The sequence below is a fragment of the Anoplopoma fimbria genome, chromosome 22 (genome assembly GCF_027596085.1).
Source record: "Anoplopoma fimbria isolate UVic2021 breed Golden Eagle Sablefish chromosome 22, Afim_UVic_2022, whole genome shotgun sequence".
NCBI classification, from domain to species: Eukaryota; Metazoa; Chordata; class Actinopteri; order Perciformes; family Anoplopomatidae; genus Anoplopoma; species Anoplopoma fimbria.
The window spans coordinates 8,316,195-8,334,845 of record NC_072470.1 but is presented as its reverse complement, the minus strand read 5'-3'; the positions used below and the strand labels follow the sequence as shown (position 1 = coordinate 8,334,845).

The 18,651-nt window shown below is 43.3% G+C and overlaps 47 non-coding genes across 47 annotated transcripts; all 47 read left to right on the top strand.

Annotated features, from left to right (window-relative positions):
- The first annotated feature begins 258 nt into the window (after nucleotides 1-258).
- On the top strand, nucleotides 259-331 carry trnam-cau (transfer RNA methionine (anticodon CAU)). The gene has a single exon. It is a non-coding gene; the product is annotated as a tRNA-Met (tRNA).
- A 336-nt stretch (nucleotides 332-667) lies between these two features.
- Nucleotides 668-740, top strand: trnam-cau (transfer RNA methionine (anticodon CAU)). Its single transcript has one exon. It is a non-coding gene; the product is annotated as a tRNA-Met (tRNA).
- Nucleotides 741-927: 187 nt separating this feature from the next.
- trnam-cau (transfer RNA methionine (anticodon CAU)) lies at nucleotides 928-1,000 on the top strand. The gene has a single exon. It is a non-coding gene; the product is annotated as a tRNA-Met (tRNA).
- Nucleotides 1,001-1,336: 336 nt separating this feature from the next.
- On the top strand, nucleotides 1,337-1,409 carry trnam-cau (transfer RNA methionine (anticodon CAU)). The gene has a single exon. It is a non-coding gene; the product is annotated as a tRNA-Met (tRNA).
- Nucleotides 1,410-1,596: 187 nt separating this feature from the next.
- Nucleotides 1,597-1,669, top strand: trnam-cau (transfer RNA methionine (anticodon CAU)). Its single transcript has one exon. It is a non-coding gene; the product is annotated as a tRNA-Met (tRNA).
- Nucleotides 1,670-2,005: 336 nt separating this feature from the next.
- Nucleotides 2,006-2,078, top strand: trnam-cau (transfer RNA methionine (anticodon CAU)). Its single transcript has one exon. It is a non-coding gene; the product is annotated as a tRNA-Met (tRNA).
- A 186-nt stretch (nucleotides 2,079-2,264) lies between these two features.
- On the top strand, nucleotides 2,265-2,337 carry trnam-cau (transfer RNA methionine (anticodon CAU)). Its single transcript has one exon. It is a non-coding gene; the product is annotated as a tRNA-Met (tRNA).
- A 336-nt stretch (nucleotides 2,338-2,673) lies between these two features.
- Nucleotides 2,674-2,746, top strand: trnam-cau (transfer RNA methionine (anticodon CAU)). Its single transcript has one exon. It is a non-coding gene; the product is annotated as a tRNA-Met (tRNA).
- Nucleotides 2,747-2,933: 187 nt separating this feature from the next.
- trnam-cau (transfer RNA methionine (anticodon CAU)) lies at nucleotides 2,934-3,006 on the top strand. The gene has a single exon. It is a non-coding gene; the product is annotated as a tRNA-Met (tRNA).
- Nucleotides 3,007-3,594: 588 nt separating this feature from the next.
- On the top strand, nucleotides 3,595-3,667 carry trnam-cau (transfer RNA methionine (anticodon CAU)). The gene has a single exon. It is a non-coding gene; the product is annotated as a tRNA-Met (tRNA).
- Nucleotides 3,668-4,003: 336 nt separating this feature from the next.
- trnam-cau (transfer RNA methionine (anticodon CAU)) lies at nucleotides 4,004-4,076 on the top strand. Its single transcript has one exon. It is a non-coding gene; the product is annotated as a tRNA-Met (tRNA).
- A 187-nt stretch (nucleotides 4,077-4,263) lies between these two features.
- Nucleotides 4,264-4,336, top strand: trnam-cau (transfer RNA methionine (anticodon CAU)). The gene has a single exon. It is a non-coding gene; the product is annotated as a tRNA-Met (tRNA).
- Nucleotides 4,337-4,849: 513 nt separating this feature from the next.
- On the top strand, nucleotides 4,850-4,922 carry trnam-cau (transfer RNA methionine (anticodon CAU)). Its single transcript has one exon. It is a non-coding gene; the product is annotated as a tRNA-Met (tRNA).
- Nucleotides 4,923-5,253: 331 nt separating this feature from the next.
- trnam-cau (transfer RNA methionine (anticodon CAU)) lies at nucleotides 5,254-5,326 on the top strand. Its single transcript has one exon. It is a non-coding gene; the product is annotated as a tRNA-Met (tRNA).
- Nucleotides 5,327-5,662: 336 nt separating this feature from the next.
- trnam-cau (transfer RNA methionine (anticodon CAU)) lies at nucleotides 5,663-5,735 on the top strand. Its single transcript has one exon. It is a non-coding gene; the product is annotated as a tRNA-Met (tRNA).
- A 187-nt stretch (nucleotides 5,736-5,922) lies between these two features.
- Nucleotides 5,923-5,995, top strand: trnam-cau (transfer RNA methionine (anticodon CAU)). The gene has a single exon. It is a non-coding gene; the product is annotated as a tRNA-Met (tRNA).
- A 336-nt stretch (nucleotides 5,996-6,331) lies between these two features.
- Nucleotides 6,332-6,404, top strand: trnam-cau (transfer RNA methionine (anticodon CAU)). Its single transcript has one exon. It is a non-coding gene; the product is annotated as a tRNA-Met (tRNA).
- Nucleotides 6,405-6,591: 187 nt separating this feature from the next.
- trnam-cau (transfer RNA methionine (anticodon CAU)) lies at nucleotides 6,592-6,664 on the top strand. Its single transcript has one exon. It is a non-coding gene; the product is annotated as a tRNA-Met (tRNA).
- A 520-nt stretch (nucleotides 6,665-7,184) lies between these two features.
- trnam-cau (transfer RNA methionine (anticodon CAU)) lies at nucleotides 7,185-7,257 on the top strand. Its single transcript has one exon. It is a non-coding gene; the product is annotated as a tRNA-Met (tRNA).
- Nucleotides 7,258-7,593: 336 nt separating this feature from the next.
- trnam-cau (transfer RNA methionine (anticodon CAU)) lies at nucleotides 7,594-7,666 on the top strand. The gene has a single exon. It is a non-coding gene; the product is annotated as a tRNA-Met (tRNA).
- A 187-nt stretch (nucleotides 7,667-7,853) lies between these two features.
- trnam-cau (transfer RNA methionine (anticodon CAU)) lies at nucleotides 7,854-7,926 on the top strand. The gene has a single exon. It is a non-coding gene; the product is annotated as a tRNA-Met (tRNA).
- Nucleotides 7,927-8,262: 336 nt separating this feature from the next.
- trnam-cau (transfer RNA methionine (anticodon CAU)) lies at nucleotides 8,263-8,335 on the top strand. Its single transcript has one exon. It is a non-coding gene; the product is annotated as a tRNA-Met (tRNA).
- A 187-nt stretch (nucleotides 8,336-8,522) lies between these two features.
- trnam-cau (transfer RNA methionine (anticodon CAU)) lies at nucleotides 8,523-8,595 on the top strand. The gene has a single exon. It is a non-coding gene; the product is annotated as a tRNA-Met (tRNA).
- A 336-nt stretch (nucleotides 8,596-8,931) lies between these two features.
- On the top strand, nucleotides 8,932-9,004 carry trnam-cau (transfer RNA methionine (anticodon CAU)). The gene has a single exon. It is a non-coding gene; the product is annotated as a tRNA-Met (tRNA).
- A 335-nt stretch (nucleotides 9,005-9,339) lies between these two features.
- On the top strand, nucleotides 9,340-9,412 carry trnam-cau (transfer RNA methionine (anticodon CAU)). The gene has a single exon. It is a non-coding gene; the product is annotated as a tRNA-Met (tRNA).
- A 187-nt stretch (nucleotides 9,413-9,599) lies between these two features.
- On the top strand, nucleotides 9,600-9,672 carry trnam-cau (transfer RNA methionine (anticodon CAU)). Its single transcript has one exon. It is a non-coding gene; the product is annotated as a tRNA-Met (tRNA).
- Nucleotides 9,673-10,008: 336 nt separating this feature from the next.
- Nucleotides 10,009-10,081, top strand: trnam-cau (transfer RNA methionine (anticodon CAU)). The gene has a single exon. It is a non-coding gene; the product is annotated as a tRNA-Met (tRNA).
- Nucleotides 10,082-10,268: 187 nt separating this feature from the next.
- Nucleotides 10,269-10,341, top strand: trnam-cau (transfer RNA methionine (anticodon CAU)). The gene has a single exon. It is a non-coding gene; the product is annotated as a tRNA-Met (tRNA).
- Nucleotides 10,342-10,861: 520 nt separating this feature from the next.
- trnam-cau (transfer RNA methionine (anticodon CAU)) lies at nucleotides 10,862-10,934 on the top strand. Its single transcript has one exon. It is a non-coding gene; the product is annotated as a tRNA-Met (tRNA).
- A 336-nt stretch (nucleotides 10,935-11,270) lies between these two features.
- trnam-cau (transfer RNA methionine (anticodon CAU)) lies at nucleotides 11,271-11,343 on the top strand. Its single transcript has one exon. It is a non-coding gene; the product is annotated as a tRNA-Met (tRNA).
- Nucleotides 11,344-11,530: 187 nt separating this feature from the next.
- trnam-cau (transfer RNA methionine (anticodon CAU)) lies at nucleotides 11,531-11,603 on the top strand. The gene has a single exon. It is a non-coding gene; the product is annotated as a tRNA-Met (tRNA).
- A 336-nt stretch (nucleotides 11,604-11,939) lies between these two features.
- On the top strand, nucleotides 11,940-12,012 carry trnam-cau (transfer RNA methionine (anticodon CAU)). Its single transcript has one exon. It is a non-coding gene; the product is annotated as a tRNA-Met (tRNA).
- A 187-nt stretch (nucleotides 12,013-12,199) lies between these two features.
- trnam-cau (transfer RNA methionine (anticodon CAU)) lies at nucleotides 12,200-12,272 on the top strand. The gene has a single exon. It is a non-coding gene; the product is annotated as a tRNA-Met (tRNA).
- A 520-nt stretch (nucleotides 12,273-12,792) lies between these two features.
- On the top strand, nucleotides 12,793-12,865 carry trnam-cau (transfer RNA methionine (anticodon CAU)). Its single transcript has one exon. It is a non-coding gene; the product is annotated as a tRNA-Met (tRNA).
- Nucleotides 12,866-13,201: 336 nt separating this feature from the next.
- On the top strand, nucleotides 13,202-13,274 carry trnam-cau (transfer RNA methionine (anticodon CAU)). The gene has a single exon. It is a non-coding gene; the product is annotated as a tRNA-Met (tRNA).
- Nucleotides 13,275-13,461: 187 nt separating this feature from the next.
- trnam-cau (transfer RNA methionine (anticodon CAU)) lies at nucleotides 13,462-13,534 on the top strand. The gene has a single exon. It is a non-coding gene; the product is annotated as a tRNA-Met (tRNA).
- A 336-nt stretch (nucleotides 13,535-13,870) lies between these two features.
- Nucleotides 13,871-13,943, top strand: trnam-cau (transfer RNA methionine (anticodon CAU)). The gene has a single exon. It is a non-coding gene; the product is annotated as a tRNA-Met (tRNA).
- A 187-nt stretch (nucleotides 13,944-14,130) lies between these two features.
- Nucleotides 14,131-14,203, top strand: trnam-cau (transfer RNA methionine (anticodon CAU)). Its single transcript has one exon. It is a non-coding gene; the product is annotated as a tRNA-Met (tRNA).
- Nucleotides 14,204-14,719: 516 nt separating this feature from the next.
- trnam-cau (transfer RNA methionine (anticodon CAU)) lies at nucleotides 14,720-14,792 on the top strand. Its single transcript has one exon. It is a non-coding gene; the product is annotated as a tRNA-Met (tRNA).
- Nucleotides 14,793-15,128: 336 nt separating this feature from the next.
- On the top strand, nucleotides 15,129-15,201 carry trnam-cau (transfer RNA methionine (anticodon CAU)). Its single transcript has one exon. It is a non-coding gene; the product is annotated as a tRNA-Met (tRNA).
- A 187-nt stretch (nucleotides 15,202-15,388) lies between these two features.
- trnam-cau (transfer RNA methionine (anticodon CAU)) lies at nucleotides 15,389-15,461 on the top strand. The gene has a single exon. It is a non-coding gene; the product is annotated as a tRNA-Met (tRNA).
- Nucleotides 15,462-15,963: 502 nt separating this feature from the next.
- trnam-cau (transfer RNA methionine (anticodon CAU)) lies at nucleotides 15,964-16,036 on the top strand. Its single transcript has one exon. It is a non-coding gene; the product is annotated as a tRNA-Met (tRNA).
- Nucleotides 16,037-16,372: 336 nt separating this feature from the next.
- Nucleotides 16,373-16,445, top strand: trnam-cau (transfer RNA methionine (anticodon CAU)). Its single transcript has one exon. It is a non-coding gene; the product is annotated as a tRNA-Met (tRNA).
- Nucleotides 16,446-17,039: 594 nt separating this feature from the next.
- Nucleotides 17,040-17,112, top strand: trnam-cau (transfer RNA methionine (anticodon CAU)). The gene has a single exon. It is a non-coding gene; the product is annotated as a tRNA-Met (tRNA).
- Nucleotides 17,113-17,707: 595 nt separating this feature from the next.
- trnam-cau (transfer RNA methionine (anticodon CAU)) lies at nucleotides 17,708-17,780 on the top strand. Its single transcript has one exon. It is a non-coding gene; the product is annotated as a tRNA-Met (tRNA).
- A 336-nt stretch (nucleotides 17,781-18,116) lies between these two features.
- trnam-cau (transfer RNA methionine (anticodon CAU)) lies at nucleotides 18,117-18,189 on the top strand. Its single transcript has one exon. It is a non-coding gene; the product is annotated as a tRNA-Met (tRNA).
- Nucleotides 18,190-18,376: 187 nt separating this feature from the next.
- Nucleotides 18,377-18,449, top strand: trnam-cau (transfer RNA methionine (anticodon CAU)). Its single transcript has one exon. It is a non-coding gene; the product is annotated as a tRNA-Met (tRNA).
- The last annotated feature ends 202 nt before the right edge of the window (nucleotides 18,450-18,651 follow it).

Sequence of the window (18,651 nt, the reverse complement as noted above, 5' to 3'; positions counted from 1 at the left end):
ATTGCATCAGAGTCATGAAATGAAAGTCGTGAGTTTGATCCTCACATTGGGCAAGCTAGTTGGGCTCTTTTGGTGTGATTCTTTGCCTAGAATTACTTGCATACAGATACACAACTATTTGGTAGATTGTTCATCCCTGACTGCTCATCAGTCTCTAGAGATGCTAACTGGTTGAGCATTTTTGCGTTAAATTCTGATTCCTTGAATGTCAATGAAAAGAACGTCTAGCCTTCAATCATGACCATTTAGTGCATTTGAGCCTCGTTGGCGCAGTAGGCAGCGCGTCAGTCTCATAATCTGAAGGTCGTGAGTTCGACCCTCACACGGGGCATGTGTTTTGATCCATCTTTGCCATGATTTATCTGCGGTCAGATCCATAAATATCAGTCAGGGTTTTCACAGCTTGGAATTGCATCAGAGTCATGAAATGAAAGTCGTGAGTTTGATCCTCACATTGGGCAAGCTAGTTGGGCTCTTTTGGTGTGATTCTTTGCCTAGAATTACTTGCATACAGATACACAACTATTTGGTAGATTGTTCATCCCTGACTGCTCATCAGTCTCTCGAGATACTAACTGGTTGAACATTTTTGCGTTAAATTCTGCTTCCTTGAATGTCAATGAAAAGAACGTCTAGCCTTCAATCATGACCATTTAGTGCATTTTGAGCCTCGTTGGCGCAGTAGGCAGCGCGTCAGTCTCATAATCTGAAGGTCGTGAGTTCGACCCTCACACGGGGCATGTGTTTTGATCCATCTTTGCCATGATTTATCTGCGGTCAGATCCTTAAATATTTGTCAGGGTTTTCTCAGCTTGGAATTGAAACAACCTCCTCCACCCGGTTGAATGTTTTGTGTAAAAGCTTATTCCTTGAATGTCAATGAAAAGAACGTCTAGCCTTCAATCATGACCACTTGGGGTGTATTGAGCCTCGTTGGCGCAGTAGGCAGCGCGTCAGTCTCATAATCTGAAGGTCGTGAGTTCGACCCTCACACGGGGCATGTGTTTTGATCCATCTTTGCCATGATTTATCTGCGGTCAGATCCATAAATATCAGTCAGGGTTTTCACAGCTTGGAATTGCATCAGAGTCATGAAATGAAAGTCGTGAGTTTGATCCTCACATTGGGCAAGCTAGTTGGGCTCTTTTGGTGTGATTCTTTGCCTAGAATTACTTGCATACAGATACACAACTATTTGGTAGATTGTTCATCCCTGACTGCTCATCAGTCTCTCGAGATACTAACTGGTTGAACATTTTTGCGTTAAATTCTGCTTCCTTGAATGTCAATGAAAAGAACGTCTAGCCTTCAATCATGACCATTTAGTGCATTTTGAGCCTCGTTGGCGCAGTAGGCAGCGCGTCAGTCTCATAATCTGAAGGTCGTGAGTTCGACCCTCACACGGGGCATGTGTTTTGATCCATCTTTGCCATGATTTATCTGCGGTCAGATCCTTAAATATTTGTCAGGGTTTTCTCAGCTTGGAATTGAAACAACCTCCTCCACCCGGTTGAATGTTTTGTGTAAAAGCTTATTCCTTGAATGTCAATGAAAAGAACGTCTAGCCTTCAATCATGACCACTTGGGGTGTATTGAGCCTCGTTGGCGCAGTAGGCAGCGCGTCAGTCTCATAATCTGAAGGTCGTGAGTTCGACCCTCACACGGGGCATGTGTTTTGATCCATCTTTGCCATTATTTATCTGCGGTCAGATCCATAAATATCAGTCAGGGTTTTCACAGCTTGGAATTGCATCAGAGTCATGAAATGAAAGTCGTGAGTTTGATCCTCACATTGGGCAAGCTAGTTGGGCTCTTTTGGTGTGATTCTTTGCCTAGAATTACTTGCATACAGATACACAACTATTTGGTAGATTGTTCATCCCTGACTGCTCATCAGTCTCTAGAGATACTAACTGGTTGAGCATTTTTGCGTTAAATTCTGATTCCTTGAATGTCAATGAAAAGAACGTCTAGCCTTCAATCATGACCATTTAGTGCATTTTGAGCCTCGTTGGCGCAGTAGGCAGCGCGTCAGTCTCATAATCTGAAGGTCGTGAGTTCGACCCTCACACGGGGCATGTGTTTTGATCCATCTTTGCCATGATTTATCTGCGGTCAGATCCTTAAATATTTGTCAGGGTTTTCTCAGCTTGGAATTGAAACAACCTCCTCCACCCGGTTGAATGTTTTGTGTAAAAGCTTATTCCTTGAATGTCAATGAAAAGAACGTCTAGCCTTCAATCATGACCACTTGGGTGTATTGAGCCTCGTTGGCGCAGTAGGCAGCGCGTCAGTCTCATAATCTGAAGGTCGTGAGTTCGACCCTCACACGGGGCATGTGTTTTGATCCATCTTTGCCATGATTTATCTGCGGTCAGATCCATAAATATCAGTCAGGGTTTTCACAGCTTGGAATTGCATCAGAGTCATGAAATGAAAGTCGTGAGTTTGATCCTCACATTGGGCAAGCTAGTTGGGCTCTTTTGGTGTGATTCTTTGCCTAGAATTACTTGCATACAGATACACAACTATTTGGTAGATTGTTCATCCCTGACTGCTCATCAGTCTCTCGAGATACTAACTGGTTGAACATTTTTGCGTTAAATTCTGATTCCTTGAATGTCAATGAAAAGAACGTCTAGCCTTCAATCATGACCATTTAGTGCATTTTGAGCCTCGTTGGCGCAGTAGGCAGCGCGTCAGTCTCATAATCTGAAGGTCGTGAGTTCGACCCTCACACGGGGCATGTGTTTTGATCCATCTTTGCCATGATTTATCTGCGGTCAGATCCTTAAATATTTGTCAGGGTTTTCTCAGCTTGGAATTGAAACAACCTCCTCCACCCGGTTGAATGTTTTGTGTAAAAGCTTATTCCTTGAATGTCAATGAAAAGAACGTCTAGCCTTCAATCATGACCACTTGGGGTGTATTGAGCCTCGTTGGCGCAGTAGGCAGCGCGTCAGTCTCATAATCTGAAGGTCGTGAGTTCGACCCTCACACGGGGCATGTGTTTTGATCCATCTTTGCCATGATTTATCTGCGGTCAGATCCATAAATATCAGTCAGGGTTTTCACAGCTTGGAATTGCATCAGAGTCATGAAATGAAAGTCGTGAGTTTGATCCTCACATTGGGCAAGCTAGTTGGGCTCTTTTGGTGTGATTCTTTGCCTAGAATTACTTGCATACAGATACACAACTATTTGGTAGATTGTTCATCCCTGACTGCTCATCAGTCTCTAGAGATACTAACTGTTGAGCATTTTTGCGTTAAATTCTGATTCCTTGAATGTCAATGAAAAGAACGTCTAGCCTTCAATCATGACCATTTAGTGCATTTTGAGCCTCGTTGGCGCAGTAGGCAAGTCTCATAATCTGAAGGTCGTGAGTTCGACCCTCACACGGGGCATGTGTTTTGATCCATCTTTGCCATGATTTATCTGCGGTCAGATCCTTAAATATTTGTCAGGGTTTTCTCAGCTTGGAATTGAAACAACCTCCTCCACCCGGTTGAATGTTTTGTGTAAAAGCTTATTCCTTGAATGTCAATGAAAAGAACGTCTAGCCTTCAATCATGACCACTTGGGGTGTATTGAGCCTCGTTGGCGCAGTAGGCAGCGCGTCAGTCTCATAATCTGAAGGTCGTGAGTTCGACCCTCACACGGGGCATGTGTTTTGATCCATCTTTGCCATGATTTATCTGCGGTCAGATCCATAAATATCAGTCAGGGTTTTCACAGCTTGGAATTGCATCAGAGTCATGAAATGAAAGTCGTGAGTTTGATCCTCACATTGGGCAAGCTAGTTGGGCTCTTTTGGTGTGATTCTTTGCCTAGAATTACTTGCATACAGATACACAACTATTTGGTAGATTGTTCATCCCTGACTGCTCATCAGTCTCTCGAGATACTAACTGGTTGAACATTTTTGCGTTAAATTCTGATTCCTTGAATGTCAATGAAAAGAACGTCTAGCCTTCAATCATGACCATTTAGTGCATTTTGAGCCTCGTTGGCGCAGTAGGCAGCGCGTCAGTCTCATAATCTGAAGGTCGTGAGTTCGACCCTCACACGGGGCATGTGTTTTGATCCATCTTTGCCATGATTTATCTGCGGTCAGATCCTTAAATATTTGTCAGGGTTTTCTCAGCTTGGAATTGAAACAACCTCCTCCACCCGGTTGAATGTTTTGTGTAAAAGCTTATTCCTTGAATGTCAATGAAAAGAACGTCTAGCCTTCAATCATGACCACTTGGGGTGTATTGAGCCTCGTTGGCGCAGTAGGCAGCGCGTCAGTCTCATAATCTGAAGGTCGTGAGTTCGACCCTCACACGGGGCATGTGTTTTGATTCATCTTTGCCATGATTTATCTGCAGTCAGATCCATAAATATCAGTCAGGGTTTTCACAGCTTGGAATTGCATCAGAGTCATGAAATGAAAGTCGTGAGTTTGATCCTCACATTGGGCAAGCTAGTTGGGCTCTTTTGGTGTGATTCTTTGCCTAGAATTACTTGCATACAGATACACAACTATTTGGTAGATTGTTCATCCCTGACTGCTCATCAGTCTCTAGAGATGCCAAAGGGCTGAGCATTTTTATGTCTTGTCACTTTGACAAATATCTGTGTTATCACCAATTGACCACTAGATGGCAGTATGGTCACATGATGAGTTGGGTTTGCAAACAGGAGAAACTGATAAACCCTGTATTTCACTCCAGAAAAACAGAATAAAGACACCTCGTTCTCTAAAGATGCTAAAGGGTTGAGCATTTTTCTGTTAAGTTTTGATTCCTTGAATGTCAATGAAAATAACATCTAGCCTTCAATCATGACCACTTGGGGTGTTTGAGCCTCGTTGGCGCAGTAGGCAGCGCGTCAGTCTCATAATCTGAAGGTCGTGAGTTCGACCCTCACACGGGGCATGTGTTTTGATCCATCTTTGCCATGATTTATCTGCGGTCAGATCCATAAATATCAGTCAGGGTTTTCACAGCTTGGAATTGCATCAGAGTCATGAAATGAAAGTCGTGAGTTTGATCCTCACATTGGGCAAGCTAGTTGGGCTCTTTTGGTGTGATTCTTTGCCTAGAATTACTTGCATACAGATACACAACTATTTGGTAGATTGTTCATCCCTGACTGCTCATCAGTCTCTAGAGATGCTAACTGGTTGATTTTTGCGTTAAATTCATTCCTTGAATGTCAATGAAAAGAAAGTCTAGCCTTCAATCATGACCATTTAGTGCATTTTGAGCCTCGTTGGCGCAGTAGGCAGCGCGTCAGTCTCATAATCTGAAGGTCGTGAGTTCGACCCTCACACGGGGCATGTGTTTTGATCCATCTTTGCCATGATTTATCTGCGGTCAGATCCATAAATATCAGTCAGGGTTTTCACAGCTTGGAATTGCATCAGAGTCATGAAATGAAAGTCGTGAGTTTGATCCTCACATTGGGCAAGCTAGTTGGGCTCTTTTGGTGTGATTCTTTGCCTAGAATTACTTGCATACAGATACACAACTATTTGGTAGATTGTTCATCCCTGACTGCTCATCAGTCTCTCGAGATACTAACTGGTTGAACATTTTTGCGTTAAATTCTGATTCCTTGAATGTCAATGAAAAGAACGTCTAGCCTTCAATCATGACCATTTAGTGCATTTTGAGCCTCGTTGGCGCAGTAGGCAGCGCGTCAGTCTCATAATCTGAAGGTCGTGAGTTCGACCCTCACACGGGGCATGTGTTTTGATCCATCTTTGCCATGATTTATCTGCGGTCAGATCCTTAAATATTTGTCAGGGTTTTCTCAGCTTGGAATTGAAACAACCTCCTCCACCCGGTTGAATGTTTTGTGTAAAAGCTTATTCCTTGAATGTCAATGAAAAGAACGTCTAGCCTTCAATCATGACCACTTGGGGTGTATTGAGCCTCGTTGGCGCAGTAGGCAGCGCGTCAGTCTCATAATCTGAAGGTCGTGAGTTCGACCCTCACACGGGGCATGTGTTTTGATCCATCTTTGCCATGATTTATCTGCGGTCAGATCCATAAATATCAGTCAGGGTTTTCACAGCTTGGAATTGCATCAGAGTCATGAAATGAAAGTCGTGAGTTTGATCCTCACATTGGGCAAGCTAGTTGGGCTCTTTTGGTGTGATTCTTTGCCTAGAATTACTTGCATACAGATACACAACTATTTGGTAGATTGTTCATCCCTGACTGCTCATCAGTCTCTAGAGATACTAACTGGTTGAACATTTTTGCGTTAAATTCTGATTCCTTGAATGTCAATGAAAAGAACGTCTAGCCTTCAATCATGACCATTTAGTGCATTTTGAGCCTCGTTGGCGCAGTAGGCAGCGCGTCAGTCTCATAATCTGAAGGTCGTGAGTTCGACCCTCACACGGGGCATGTGTTTTGATCCATCTTTGCCATGATTTATCTGCGGTCAGATCCTTAAATATTTGTCAGGGTTTTCTCAGCTTGGAATTGAAACAACCTCCTCCACCCGGTTGAATGTTTTGTGTAAAAGCTTATTCCTTGAATGTCAATGAAAAGAACGTCTAGCCTTCAATCATGACCACTTGGGGTGTATTGAGCCTCGTTGGCGCAGTAGGCAGCGCGTCAGTCTCATAATCTGAAGGTCGTGAGTTCGACCCTCACACGGGGCATGTGTTTTGATTCATCTTTGCCATGATTTATCTGCAGTCAGATCCATAAATATCAGTCAGGGTTTTCACAGCTTGGAATTGCATCAGAGTCATGAAATGAAAGTCGTGAGTTTGATCCTCACATTGGGCAAGCTAGTTGGGCTCTTTTGGTGTGATTCTTTGCCTAGAATTACTTGCATACAGATACACAACTATTTGGTAGATTGTTCTCCCTGACTGCTCATCAGTCTCTAGAGATGCCAAAGGGCTGAGCATTTTTATGTCTTGTCACTTTGACAAATATCTGTGTTATCACCAATTGACCACTAGATGGCAGTATGGTCACATGATGAGTTGGGTTTGCAAACAGGAGAAACTGATAAACCCTGTATTTCACTCCAGAAAAACAGAATAAAGACACCTTGGGCCTCGTTCTCTAAAGATGCTAAAGGGTTGAGCATTTTTCTGTTAAGTTTTGATTCCTTGAATGTCAATGAAAATAACATCTAGCCTTCAATCATGACCACTTGGGGTGTATTGAGCCTCGTTGGCGCAGTAGGCAGCGCGTCAGTCTCATAATCTGAAGGTCGTGAGTTCGACCCTCACACGGGGCATGTGTTTTGATCCATCTTTGCCATGATTTATCTGCGGTCAGATCCATAAATATCAGTCAGGGTTTTCACAGCTTGGAATTGCATCAGAGTCATGAAATGAAAGTCGTGAGTTTGATCCTCACATTGGGCAAGCTAGTTGGGCTCTTTTGGTGTGATTCTTTGCCTAGAATTACTTGCATACAGATACACAACTATTTGGTAGATTGTTCATCCCTGACTGCTCATCAGTCTCTCGAGATACTAACTGGTTGAACATTTTTGCGTTAAATTCTGCTTCCTTGAATGTCAATGAAAAGAACGTCTAGCCTTCAATCATGACCATTTAGTGCATTTTGAGCCTCGTTGGCGCAGTAGGCAGCGCGTCAGTCTCATAATCTGAAGGTCGTGAGTTCGACCCTCACACGGGGCATGTGTTTTGATCCATCTTTGCCATGATTTATCTGCGGTCAGATCCTTAAATATTTGTCAGGGTTTTCTCAGCTTGGAATTGAAACAACCTCCTCCACCCGGTTGAATGTTTTGTGTAAAAGCTTATTCCTTGAATGTCAATGAAAAGAACGTCTAGCCTTCAATCATGACCACTTGGGGTGTATTGAGCCTCGTTGGCGCAGTAGGCAGCGCGTCAGTCTCATAATCTGAAGGTCGTGAGTTCGACCCTCACACGGGGCATGTGTTTTGATCCATCTTTGCCATGATTTATCTGCGGTCAGATCCATAAATATCAGTCAGGGTTTTCACAGCTTGGAATTGCATCAGAGTCATGAAATGAAAGTCGTGAGTTTGATCCTCACATTGGGCAAGCTAGTTGGGCTCTTTTGGTGTGATTCTTTGCCTAGAATTACTTGCATACAGATACACAACTATTTGGTAGATTGTTCATCCCTGACTGCTCATCAGTCTCTCGAGATACTAACTGGTTGAACATTTTTGCGTTAAATTCTGCTTCCTTGAATGTCAATGAAAAGAACGTCTAGCCTTCAATCATGACCATTTAGTGCATTTTGAGCCTCGTTGGCGCAGTAGGCAGCGCGTCAGTCTCATAATCTGAAGGTCGTGAGTTCGACCCTCACACGGGGCATGTGTTTTGATCCATCTTTGCCATGATTTATCTGCGGTCAGATCCTTAAATATTTGTCAGGGTTTTCTCAGCTTGGAATTGAAACAACCTCCTCCACCCGGTTGAATGTTTTGTGTAAAAGCTTATTCCTTGAATGTCAATGAAAAGAACGTCTAGCCTTCAATCATGACCACTTGGGGTGTATTGAGCCTCGTTGGCGCAGTAGGCAGCGCGTCAGTCTCATAATCTGAAGGTCGTGAGTTCGACCCTCACACGGGGCATGTGTTTTGATCCATCTTTGCCATTATTTATCTGCGGTCAGATCCATAAATATCAGTCAGGGTTTTCACAGCTTGGAATTGCATCAGAGTCATGAAATGAAAGTCGTGAGTTTGATCCTCACATTGGGCAAGCTAGTTGGGCTCTTTTGGTGTGATTCTTTGCCTAGAATTACTTGCATACAGATACACAACTATTTGGTAGATTGTTCATCCCTGACTGCTCATCAGTCTCTAGAGATGCTAACTGGTTGAGCATTTTTGCGTTAAATTCTGATTCCTTGAATGTCAATGAAAAGAACGTCTAGCCTTCAATCATGACCATTTAGTGCATTTTGAGCCTCGTTGGCGCAGTAGGCAGCGCGTCAGTCTCATAATCTGAAGGTCGTGAGTTCGACCCTCACACGGGGCATGTGTTTTGATCCATCTTTGCCATGATTTATCTGCGGTCAGATCCATAAATATCAGTCAGGGTTTTCACAGCTTGGAATTGCATCAGAGTCATGAAATGAAAGTCGTGAGTTTGATCCTCACATTGGGCAAGCTAGTTGGGCTCTTTTGGTGTGATTCTTTGCCTAGAATTACTTGCATACAGATACACAACTATTTGGTAGATTGTTCATCCCTGACTGCTCATCGTCTCTCGAGATACTAACTGGTTGAACATTTTTGCGTTAAATTCTGCTTCCTTGAATGTCAATGAAAAGAACGTCTAGCCTTCAATCATGACCATTTAGTGCATTTTGAGCCTCGTTGGCGCAGTAGGCAGCGCGTCAGTCTCATAATCTGAAGGTCGTGAGTTCGACCCTCACACGGGGCATGTGTTTTGATCCATCTTTGCCATGATTTATCTGCGGTCAGATCCTTAAATATTTGTCAGGGTTTTCTCAGCTTGGAATTGAAACAACCTCCTCCACCCGGTTGAATGTTTTGTGTAAAAGCTTATTCCTTGAATGTCAATGAAAAGAACGTCTAGCCTTCAATCATGACCACTTGGGGTGTATTGAGCCTCGTTGGCGCAGTAGGCAGCGCGTCAGTCTCATAATCTGAAGGTCGTGAGTTCGACCCTCACACGGGGCATGTGTTTTGATCCATCTTTGCCATTATTTATCTGCGGTCAGATCCATAAATATCAGTCAGGGTTTTCACAGCTTGGAATTGCATCAGAGTCATGAAATGAAAGTCGTGAGTTTGATCCTCACATTGGGCAAGCTAGTTGGGCTCTTTTGGTGTGATTCTTTGCCTAGAATTACTTGCATACAGATACACAACTATTTGGTAGATTGTTCATCCCTGACTGCTCATCAGTCTCTCGAGATACTAACTGGTTGAACATTTTTGCGTTAAATTCTGATTCCTTGAATGTCAATGAAAAGAACGTCTAGCCTTCAATCATGACCATTTAGTGCATTTTGAGCCTCGTTGGCGCAGTAGGCAGCGCGTCAGTCTCATAATCTGAAGGTCGTGAGTTCGACCCTCACACGGGGCATGTGTTTTGATCCATCTTTGCCATGATTTATCTGCGGTCAGATCCTTAAATATTTGTCAGGGTTTTCTCAGCTTGGAATTGAAACAACCTCCTCCACCCGGTTGAATGTTTTGTGTAAAAGCTTATTCCTTGAATGTCAATGAAAAGAACGTCTAGCCTTCAATCATGACCACTTGGGGTGTATTGAGCCTCGTTGGCGCAGTAGGCAGCGCGTCAGTCTCATAATCTGAAGGTCGTGAGTTCGACCCTCACACGGGGCATGTGTTTTGATTCATCTTTGCCATGATTTATCTGCAGTCAGATCCATAAATATCAGTCAGGGTTTTCACAGCTTGGAATTGCATCAGAGTCATGAAATGAAAGTCGTGAGTTTGATCCTCACATTGGGCAAGCTAGTTGGGCTCTTTTGGTGTGATTCTTTGCCTAGAATTACTTGCATACAGATACACAACTATTTGGTAGATTGTTCTCCCTGACTGCTCATCAGTCTCTAGAGATGCCAAAGGGCTGAGCATTTTTATGTCTTGTCACTTTGACAAATATCTGTGTTATCACCAATTGACCACTAGATGGCAGTATGGTCACATGATGAGTTGGGTTTGCAAACAGGAGAAACTGATAAACCCTGTATTTCACTCCAGAAAAACAGAATAAAGACACCTTGGGCCTCGTTCTCTAAAGATGCTAAAGGGTTGAGCATTTTTCTGTTAAGTTTTGATTCCTTGAATGTCAATGAAAATAACATCTAGCCTTCAATCATGACCACTTGGGGTGTATTGAGCCTCGTTGGCGCAGTAGGCAGCGCGTCAGTCTCATAATCTGAAGGTCGTGAGTTCGACCCTCACACGGGGCATGTGTTTTGATCCATCTTTGCCATGATTTATCTGCGGTCAGATCCATAAATATCAGTCAGGGTTTTCACAGCTTGGAATTGCATCAGAGTCATGAAATGAAAGTCGTGAGTTTGATCCTCACATTGGGCAAGCTAGTTGGGCTCTTTTGGTGTGATTCTTTGCCTAGAATTACTTGCATACAGATACACAACTATTTGGTAGATTGTTCATCCCTGACTGCTCATCAGTCTCTCGAGATACTAACTGGTTGAACATTTTTGCGTTAAATTCTGCTTCCTTGAATGTCAATGAAAAGAACGTCTAGCCTTCAATCATGACCATTTAGTGCATTTTGAGCCTCGTTGGCGCAGTAGGCAGCGCGTCAGTCTCATAATCTGAAGGTCGTGAGTTCGACCCTCACACGGGGCATGTGTTTTGATCCATCTTTGCCATGATTTATCTGCGGTCAGATCCTTAAATATTTGTCAGGGTTTTCTCAGCTTGGAATTGAAACAACCTCCTCCACCCGGTTGAATGTTTTGTGTAAAAGCTTATTCCTTGAATGTCAATGAAAAGAACGTCTAGCCTTCAATCATGACCACTTGGGGTGTATTGAGCCTCGTTGGCGCAGTAGGCAGCGCGTCAGTCTCATAATCTGAAGGTCGTGAGTTCGACCCTCACACGGGGCATGTGTTTTGATCCATCTTTGCCATTATTTATCTGCGGTCAGATCCATAAATATCAGTCAGGGTTTTCACAGCTTGGAATTGCATCAGAGTCATGAAATGAAAGTCGTGAGTTTGATCCTCACATTGGGCAAGCTAGTTGGGCTCTTTTGGTGTGATTCTTTGCCTAGAATTACTTGCATACAGATACACAACTATTTGGTAGATTGTTCATCCCTGACTGCTCATCAGTCTCTCGAGATACTAACTGGTTGAACATTTTTGCGTTAAATTCTGATTCCTTGAATGTCAATGAAAAGAACGTCTAGCCTTCAATCATGACCATTTAGTGCATTTTGAGCCTCGTTGGCGCAGTAGGCAGCGCGTCAGTCTCATAATCTGAAGGTCGTGAGTTCGACCCTCACACGGGGCATGTGTTTTGATCCATCTTTGCCATGATTTATCTGCGGTCAGATCCTTAAATATTTGTCAGGGTTTTCTCAGCTTGGAATTGAAACAACCTCCTCCACCCGGTTGAATGTTTTGTGTAAAAGCTTATTCCTTGAATGTCAATGAAAAGAACGTCTAGCCTTCAATCATGACCACTTGGGGTGTATTGAGCCTCGTTGGCGCAGTAGGCAGCGCGTCAGTCTCATAATCTGAAGGTCGTGAGTTCGACCCTCACACGGGGCATGTGTTTTGATCCATCTTTGCCATGATTTATCTGCAGTCAGATCCATAAATATCAGTCAGGGTTTTCACAGCTTGGAATTGCATCAGAGTCATGAAATGAAAGTCGTGAGTTTGATCCTCACATTGGGCAAGCTAGTTGGGCTCTTTTGGTGTGATTCTTTGCCTAGAATTACTTGCATACAGATACACAACTATTTGGTAGATTGTTCTCCCTGACTGCTCATCAGTCTCTAGAGATGCCAAAGGGCTGAGCATTTTTATGTCTTGTCACTTTGACAAATATCTGTGTTATCACCAATTGACCACTAGATGGCAGTATGGTCACATGATGAGTTGGGTTTGCAAACAGGAGAAACTGATAAACCCTGTATTTCACTCCAGAAAAACAGAATAAAGACACCTTGGGCCTCGTTCTCTAAAGATGCTAAAGGGTTGAGCATTTTTCTGTTAAGTTTTGATTCCTTGAATGTCAATGAAAATAACATCTAGCCTTCAATCATGACCACTTGGGGTGTATTGAGCCTCGTTGGCGCAGTAGGCAGCGCGTCAGTCTCATAATCTGAAGGTCGTGAGTTCGACCCTCACACGGGGCATGTGTTTTGATCCATCTTTGCCATGATTTATCTGCGGTCAGATCCATAAATATCAGTCAGGGTTTTCACAGCTTGGAATTGCATCAGAGTCATGAAATGAAAGTCGTGAGTTTGATCCTCACATTGGGCAAGCTAGTTGGGCTCTTTTGGTGTGATTCTTTGCCTAGAATTACTTGCATACAGATACACAACTATTTGGTAGATTGTTCATCCCTGACTGCTCATCAGTCTCTCGAGATACTAACTGGTTGAACATTTTTGCGTTAAATTCTGCTTCCTTGAATGTCAATGAAAAGAACGTCTAGCCTTCAATCATGACCATTTAGTGCATTTTGAGCCTCGTTGGCGCAGTAGGCAGCGCGTCAGTCTCATAATCTGAAGGTCGTGAGTTCGACCCTCACACGGGGCATGTGTTTTGATCCATCTTTGCCATGATTTATCTGCGGTCAGATCCTTAAATATTTGTCAGGGTTTTCTCAGCTTGGAATTGAAACAACCTCCTCCACCCGGTTGAATGTTTTGTGTAAAAGCTTATTCCTTGAATGTCAATGAAAAGAACGTCTAGCCTTCAATCATGACCACTTGGGGTGTATTGAGCCTCGTTGGCGCAGTAGGCAGCGCGTCAGTCTCATAATCTGAAGGTCGTGAGTTCGACCCTCACACGGGGCATGTGTTTTGATCCATCTTTGCCATGATTTATCTGCGGTCAGATCCATAAATATCAGTCAGGGTTTTCACAGCTTGGAATTGCATCAGAGTCATGAAATGAAAGTCGTGAGTTTGATCCTCACATTGGGCAAGCTAGTTGGGCTCTTTTGGTGTGATTCTTTGCCTAGAATTACTTGCATACAGATACACAACTATTTGGTAGATTGTTCATCCCTGACTGCTCATCAGTCTCTAGAGATACTAACTGGTTGAACATTTTTGCGTTAAATTCTGCTTCCTTGAATGTCAATGAAAAGAACGTCTAGCCTTCAATCATGACCATTTAGTGCATTTTGAGCCTCGTTGGCGCAGTAGGCAGCGCGTCAGTCTCATAATCTGAAGGTCGTGAGTTCGACCCTCACACGGGGCATGTGTTTTGATCCATCTTTGCCATGATTTATCTGCGGTCAGATCCTTAAATATTTGTCAGGGTTTTCTCAGCTTGGAATTGAAACAACCTCCTCCACCCGGTTGAATGTTTTGTGTAAAAGCTTATTCCTTGAATGTCAATGAAAAGAACGTCTAGCCTTCAATCATGACCACTTGGGGTGTATTGAGCCTCGTTGGCGCAGTAGGCAGCGCGTCAGTCTCATAATCTGAAGGTCGTGAGTTCGACCCTCACACGGGGCATGTGTTTTGATCCATCTTTGCCATGATTTATCTGCAGTCAGATCCATAAATATCAGTCAGGGTTTTCACAGCTTGGAATTGCATCAGAGTCATGAAATGAAAGTCGTGAGTTTGATCCTCACATTGGGCAAGCTAGTTGGGCTCTTTTGGTGTGATTCTTTGCCTAGAATTACTTGCATACAGATACACAACTATTTGGTAGATTGTTCTCCCTGACTGCTCATCAGTCTCTAGAGATGCCAAAGGGCTGAGCATTTTTATGTCTTGTCACTTTGACAAATATCTGTGTTATCACCAATTGACCACTAGATGGCAGTATGGTCACATGATGAGTTGGGTTTGCAAACAGGAGAAACTGATAAACCCTGTATTTCACTCCAGAAAAACAGAATAAAGACACCTTGGGCCTCGTTCTCTAAAGATGCTAAAGGGTTGAGCATTTTTCTGTTAAGTTTTGATTCCTTGAATGTCAATGAAAATAACATCTTTCAATCATGACCACTTGGGGTGTATTGAGCCTCGTTGGCGCAGTAGGCAGCGCGTCAGTCTCATAATCTGAAGGTCGTGAGTTCGACCCTCACACGGGGCATGTGTTTTGATCCATCTTTGCCATGATTTATCTGCGGTCAGATCCATAAATATCAGTCAGGGTTTTCACAGCTTGGAATTGCATCAGAGTCATGAAATGAAAGTCGTGAGTTTGATCCTCACATTGGGCAAGCTAGTTGGGCTCTTTTGGTGTGATTCTTTGCCTAGAATTACTTGCATACAGATACACAACTATTTGGTAGATTGTTCATCCCTGACTGCTCATCAGTCTCTCGAGATACTAACTGGTTGAACATTTTTGCGTTAAATTCTGCTTCCTTGAATGTCAATGAAAAGAACGTCTAGCCTTCAATCATGACCATTTAGTGCATTTTGAGCCTCGTTGGCGCAGTAGGCAGCGCGTCAGTCTCATAATCTGAAGGTCGTGAGTTCGACCCTCACACGGGGCATGTGTTTTGATCCATCTTTGCCATGATTTATCTGCGGTCAGATCCTTAAATATTTGTCAGGGTTTTCTCAGCTTGGAATTGAAACAACCTCCTCCACCCGGTTGAATGTTTTGTGTAAAAGCTTATTCCTTGAATGTCAATGAAAAGAACGTCTAGCCTTCAATCATGACCACTTGGGGTGTATTGAGCCTCGTTGGCGCAGTAGGCAGCGCGTCAGTCTCATAATCTGAAGGTCGTGAGTTCGACCCTCACACGGGGCATGTGTTTTGATCCATCTTTGCCATGATTTATCTGCGGTCAGATCCATAAATATCAGTCAGGGTTTTCACAGCTTGGAATTGCATCAGAGTCATGAAATGAAAGTCGTGAGTTTGATCCTCACATTGGGCAAGCTAGTTGGGCTCTTTTGGTGTGATTCTTTGCCTAGAATTACTTGCATACAGATACACAACTATTTGGTAGATTGTTCATCCCTGACTGCTCATCAGTCTCTAGAGATACTAACTGGTTGAACATTTGCGTTAAATTCTGGAATGTCAATGAAAAGAACGTCTAGCCTTCAATCATGACCATTTAGTGCATTTTGAGCCTTAGGCAAGTTCATAATCTGAAGGTCGTGATTCCTTGTGAATGTCAATGAAAAGAAAATATTTGTCAGGGTTTTCTCAGCCTTCAATCATGAATGTTTTGTGTAAAAGCATTCCTTGAATGTCAATGAAAAGAACGTTGAGCCTTCAATCATGACCACTTGGGGTGTATTGAGCCTCGTTGGCGCAGTAGGCAGCGCGTCAGTCTCATAATCTGAAGGTCGTGAGTTCGACCCTCACACGGGGCATGTGTTTTGATCCATCTTTGCCATGATTTATCTGCGGTCAGATCCATAAATATCAGTCAGGGTTTTCACAGCTTGGAATTGCATCAGAGTCATGAAATGAAAGTCGTGAGTTTGATCCTCACATTGGGCAAGCTAGTTGGGCTCTTTTGGTGTGATTCTTTGCCTAGAATTACTTGCATACAGATACACAACTATTTGGTAGATTGTTCATCCCTGACTGCTCATCAGTCTCTAGAGATACTAACTGGTTGAGCATTTTTGCGTTAAATTCTGATTCCTTGAATGTCAATGAAAAGAACGTCTAGCCTTCAATCATGACCATTTAGTGCATTTTGAGCCTCGTTGGCGCAGTAGGCAGCGCGTCAGTCTCATAATCTGAAGGTCGTGAGTTCGACCCTCACACGGGGCATGTGTTTTGATCCATCTTTGCCATGATTTATCTGCGGTCAGATCCTTAAATATTTGTCAGGGTTTTCTCAGCTTGGAATTGAAACAACCTCCTCCACCCGGTTGAATGTTTTGTGTAAAAGCTTATTCCTTGAATGTCAATGAAAAGAACGTCTAGCCTTCAATCATGACCACTTGGGGTGTATTGAGCCTCGTTGGCGGTAGGCAGCGCGTCAGTCTCATAATCTGAAGGTCGTGAGTTCGACCCTCACACGGGGCATGTGTTTTGATCCATCTTTGCCATGATTTATCTGCGGTCAGATCCATAAATATCAGTCAGGGTTTTCACAGCTTGGAATTGCATCAGAGTCATGAAATGAAAGTCGTGAGTTTGATCCTCACATTGGGCAAGCTAGTTGGGCTCTTTTGGTGTGATTCTTTGCCTAGAATTACTTGCATACAGATACACAACTATTTGGTAGATTGTTCATCCCTGACTGCTCATCAGTCTCTCGAGATACTAACTGGTTGAACATTTTTGCGTTAAATTCTGCTTCCTTGAATGTCAATGAAAAGAACGTCTAGCCTTCAATCATGACCATTTAGTGCATTTTGAGCCTCGTTGGCGCAGTAGGCAGCGCGTCAGTCTCATAATCTGAAGGTCGTGAGTTCGACCCTCACACGGGGCATGTGTTTTGATCCATCTTTGCCATGATTTATCGCGGTCAGATCCTTAAATATTTGTCAGGGTTTTCTCAGCTTGGAATTGAAACAACCTCCTCCACCCGGTTGAATGTTTTGTGTAAAAGCTTATTCCTTGAATGTCAATGAAAAGAACGTCTAGCCTTCAATCATGACCACTTGGGGTGTATTGAGCCTCATTGGCGCAGTAGGCAGCGCGTCAGTCTCATAATCTGAAGGTCGTGAGTTCGACCCTCACACGGGGCATGTGTTTTGATCCATCTTTGCCATGATTTATCTGCAGTCAGATCCATAAATATCAGTCAGGGTTTTCACAGCTTGGAATTGCATCAGAGTCATGAAATGAAAGTCGTGAGTTTGATCCTCACATTGGGCAAGCTAGTTGGGCTCTTTTGGTGTGATTCTTTGCCTAGAATTACTTGCATACAGATACACAACTATTTGGTAGATTGTTCATCCCTGACTGCTCATCAGTCTCTAGAGATGCCAAAGGGCTGAGCATTTTTACGTTAAATTCTGATTCCTTGAATGTCAATGAAAAGAACGTCTAGCCTTCAATCATGACCATTTAGTGAGTTTTGAGCCTCGTTGGCGCAGTAGGCAGCGCGTCAGTCTCATAATCTGAAGGTCGTGAGTTCGACCCTCACACGGGGCATGTGTTTTGATCCATCTTTGCCATGATTTATCTGCGGTCAGATCCATAAATATCAGTCAGGGTTTTCACAGCTTGGAATTGCATCAGAGTCATGAAATGAAAGTCGTGAGTTTGATCCTCACATTGGGCAAGCTAGTTGGGCTCTTTTGGTGTGATTCTTTGCCTAGAATTACTTGCATACAGATACACAACTATTTGGTAGATTGTTCATCCCTGACTGCTCATCAGTCTCTAGAGATGCTAACTGGTTGAGCATTTTTGCGTTAAATTCTGCTTCCTTGAATGTCAATGAAAAGAACGTCTAGCCTTCAATCATGACCATTTAGTGCATTTTGAGCCTCGTTGGCGCAGTAGGCAGCGCGTCAGTCTCATAATCTGAAGGTCGTGAGTTCGACCCTCACACGGGGCATGTGTTTTGATCCATCTTTGCCATGATTTATCTGCGGTCAGATCCTTAAATATTTGTCAGGGTTTTCTCAGCTTGGAATTGAAACAACCTCCTCCACCCGGTTGAATGTTTTGTGTAAAAGCTTATTCCTTGAATGTCAATGAAAAGAACGTCTAGCCTTCAATCATGACCACTTGGGGTGTATTGAGCCTCGTTGGCGCAGTAGGCAGCGCGTCAGTCTCATAATCTGAAGGTCGTGAGTTCGACCCTCACACGGGGCATGTGTTTTGATCCATCTTTGCCATGATTTATCTGCGGTCAGATCCATAAATATCAGTCAGGGTTTTCACAGCTTGGAATTGCATCAGAGTCATGAAATGAAAGTCGTGAGTTTGATCCTCACATTGGGCAAGCTAGTTGGGCTCTTTTGGTGTGATTCTTTGCCTAGAATTACTTGCATACAGATACACAACTATTTGGTAG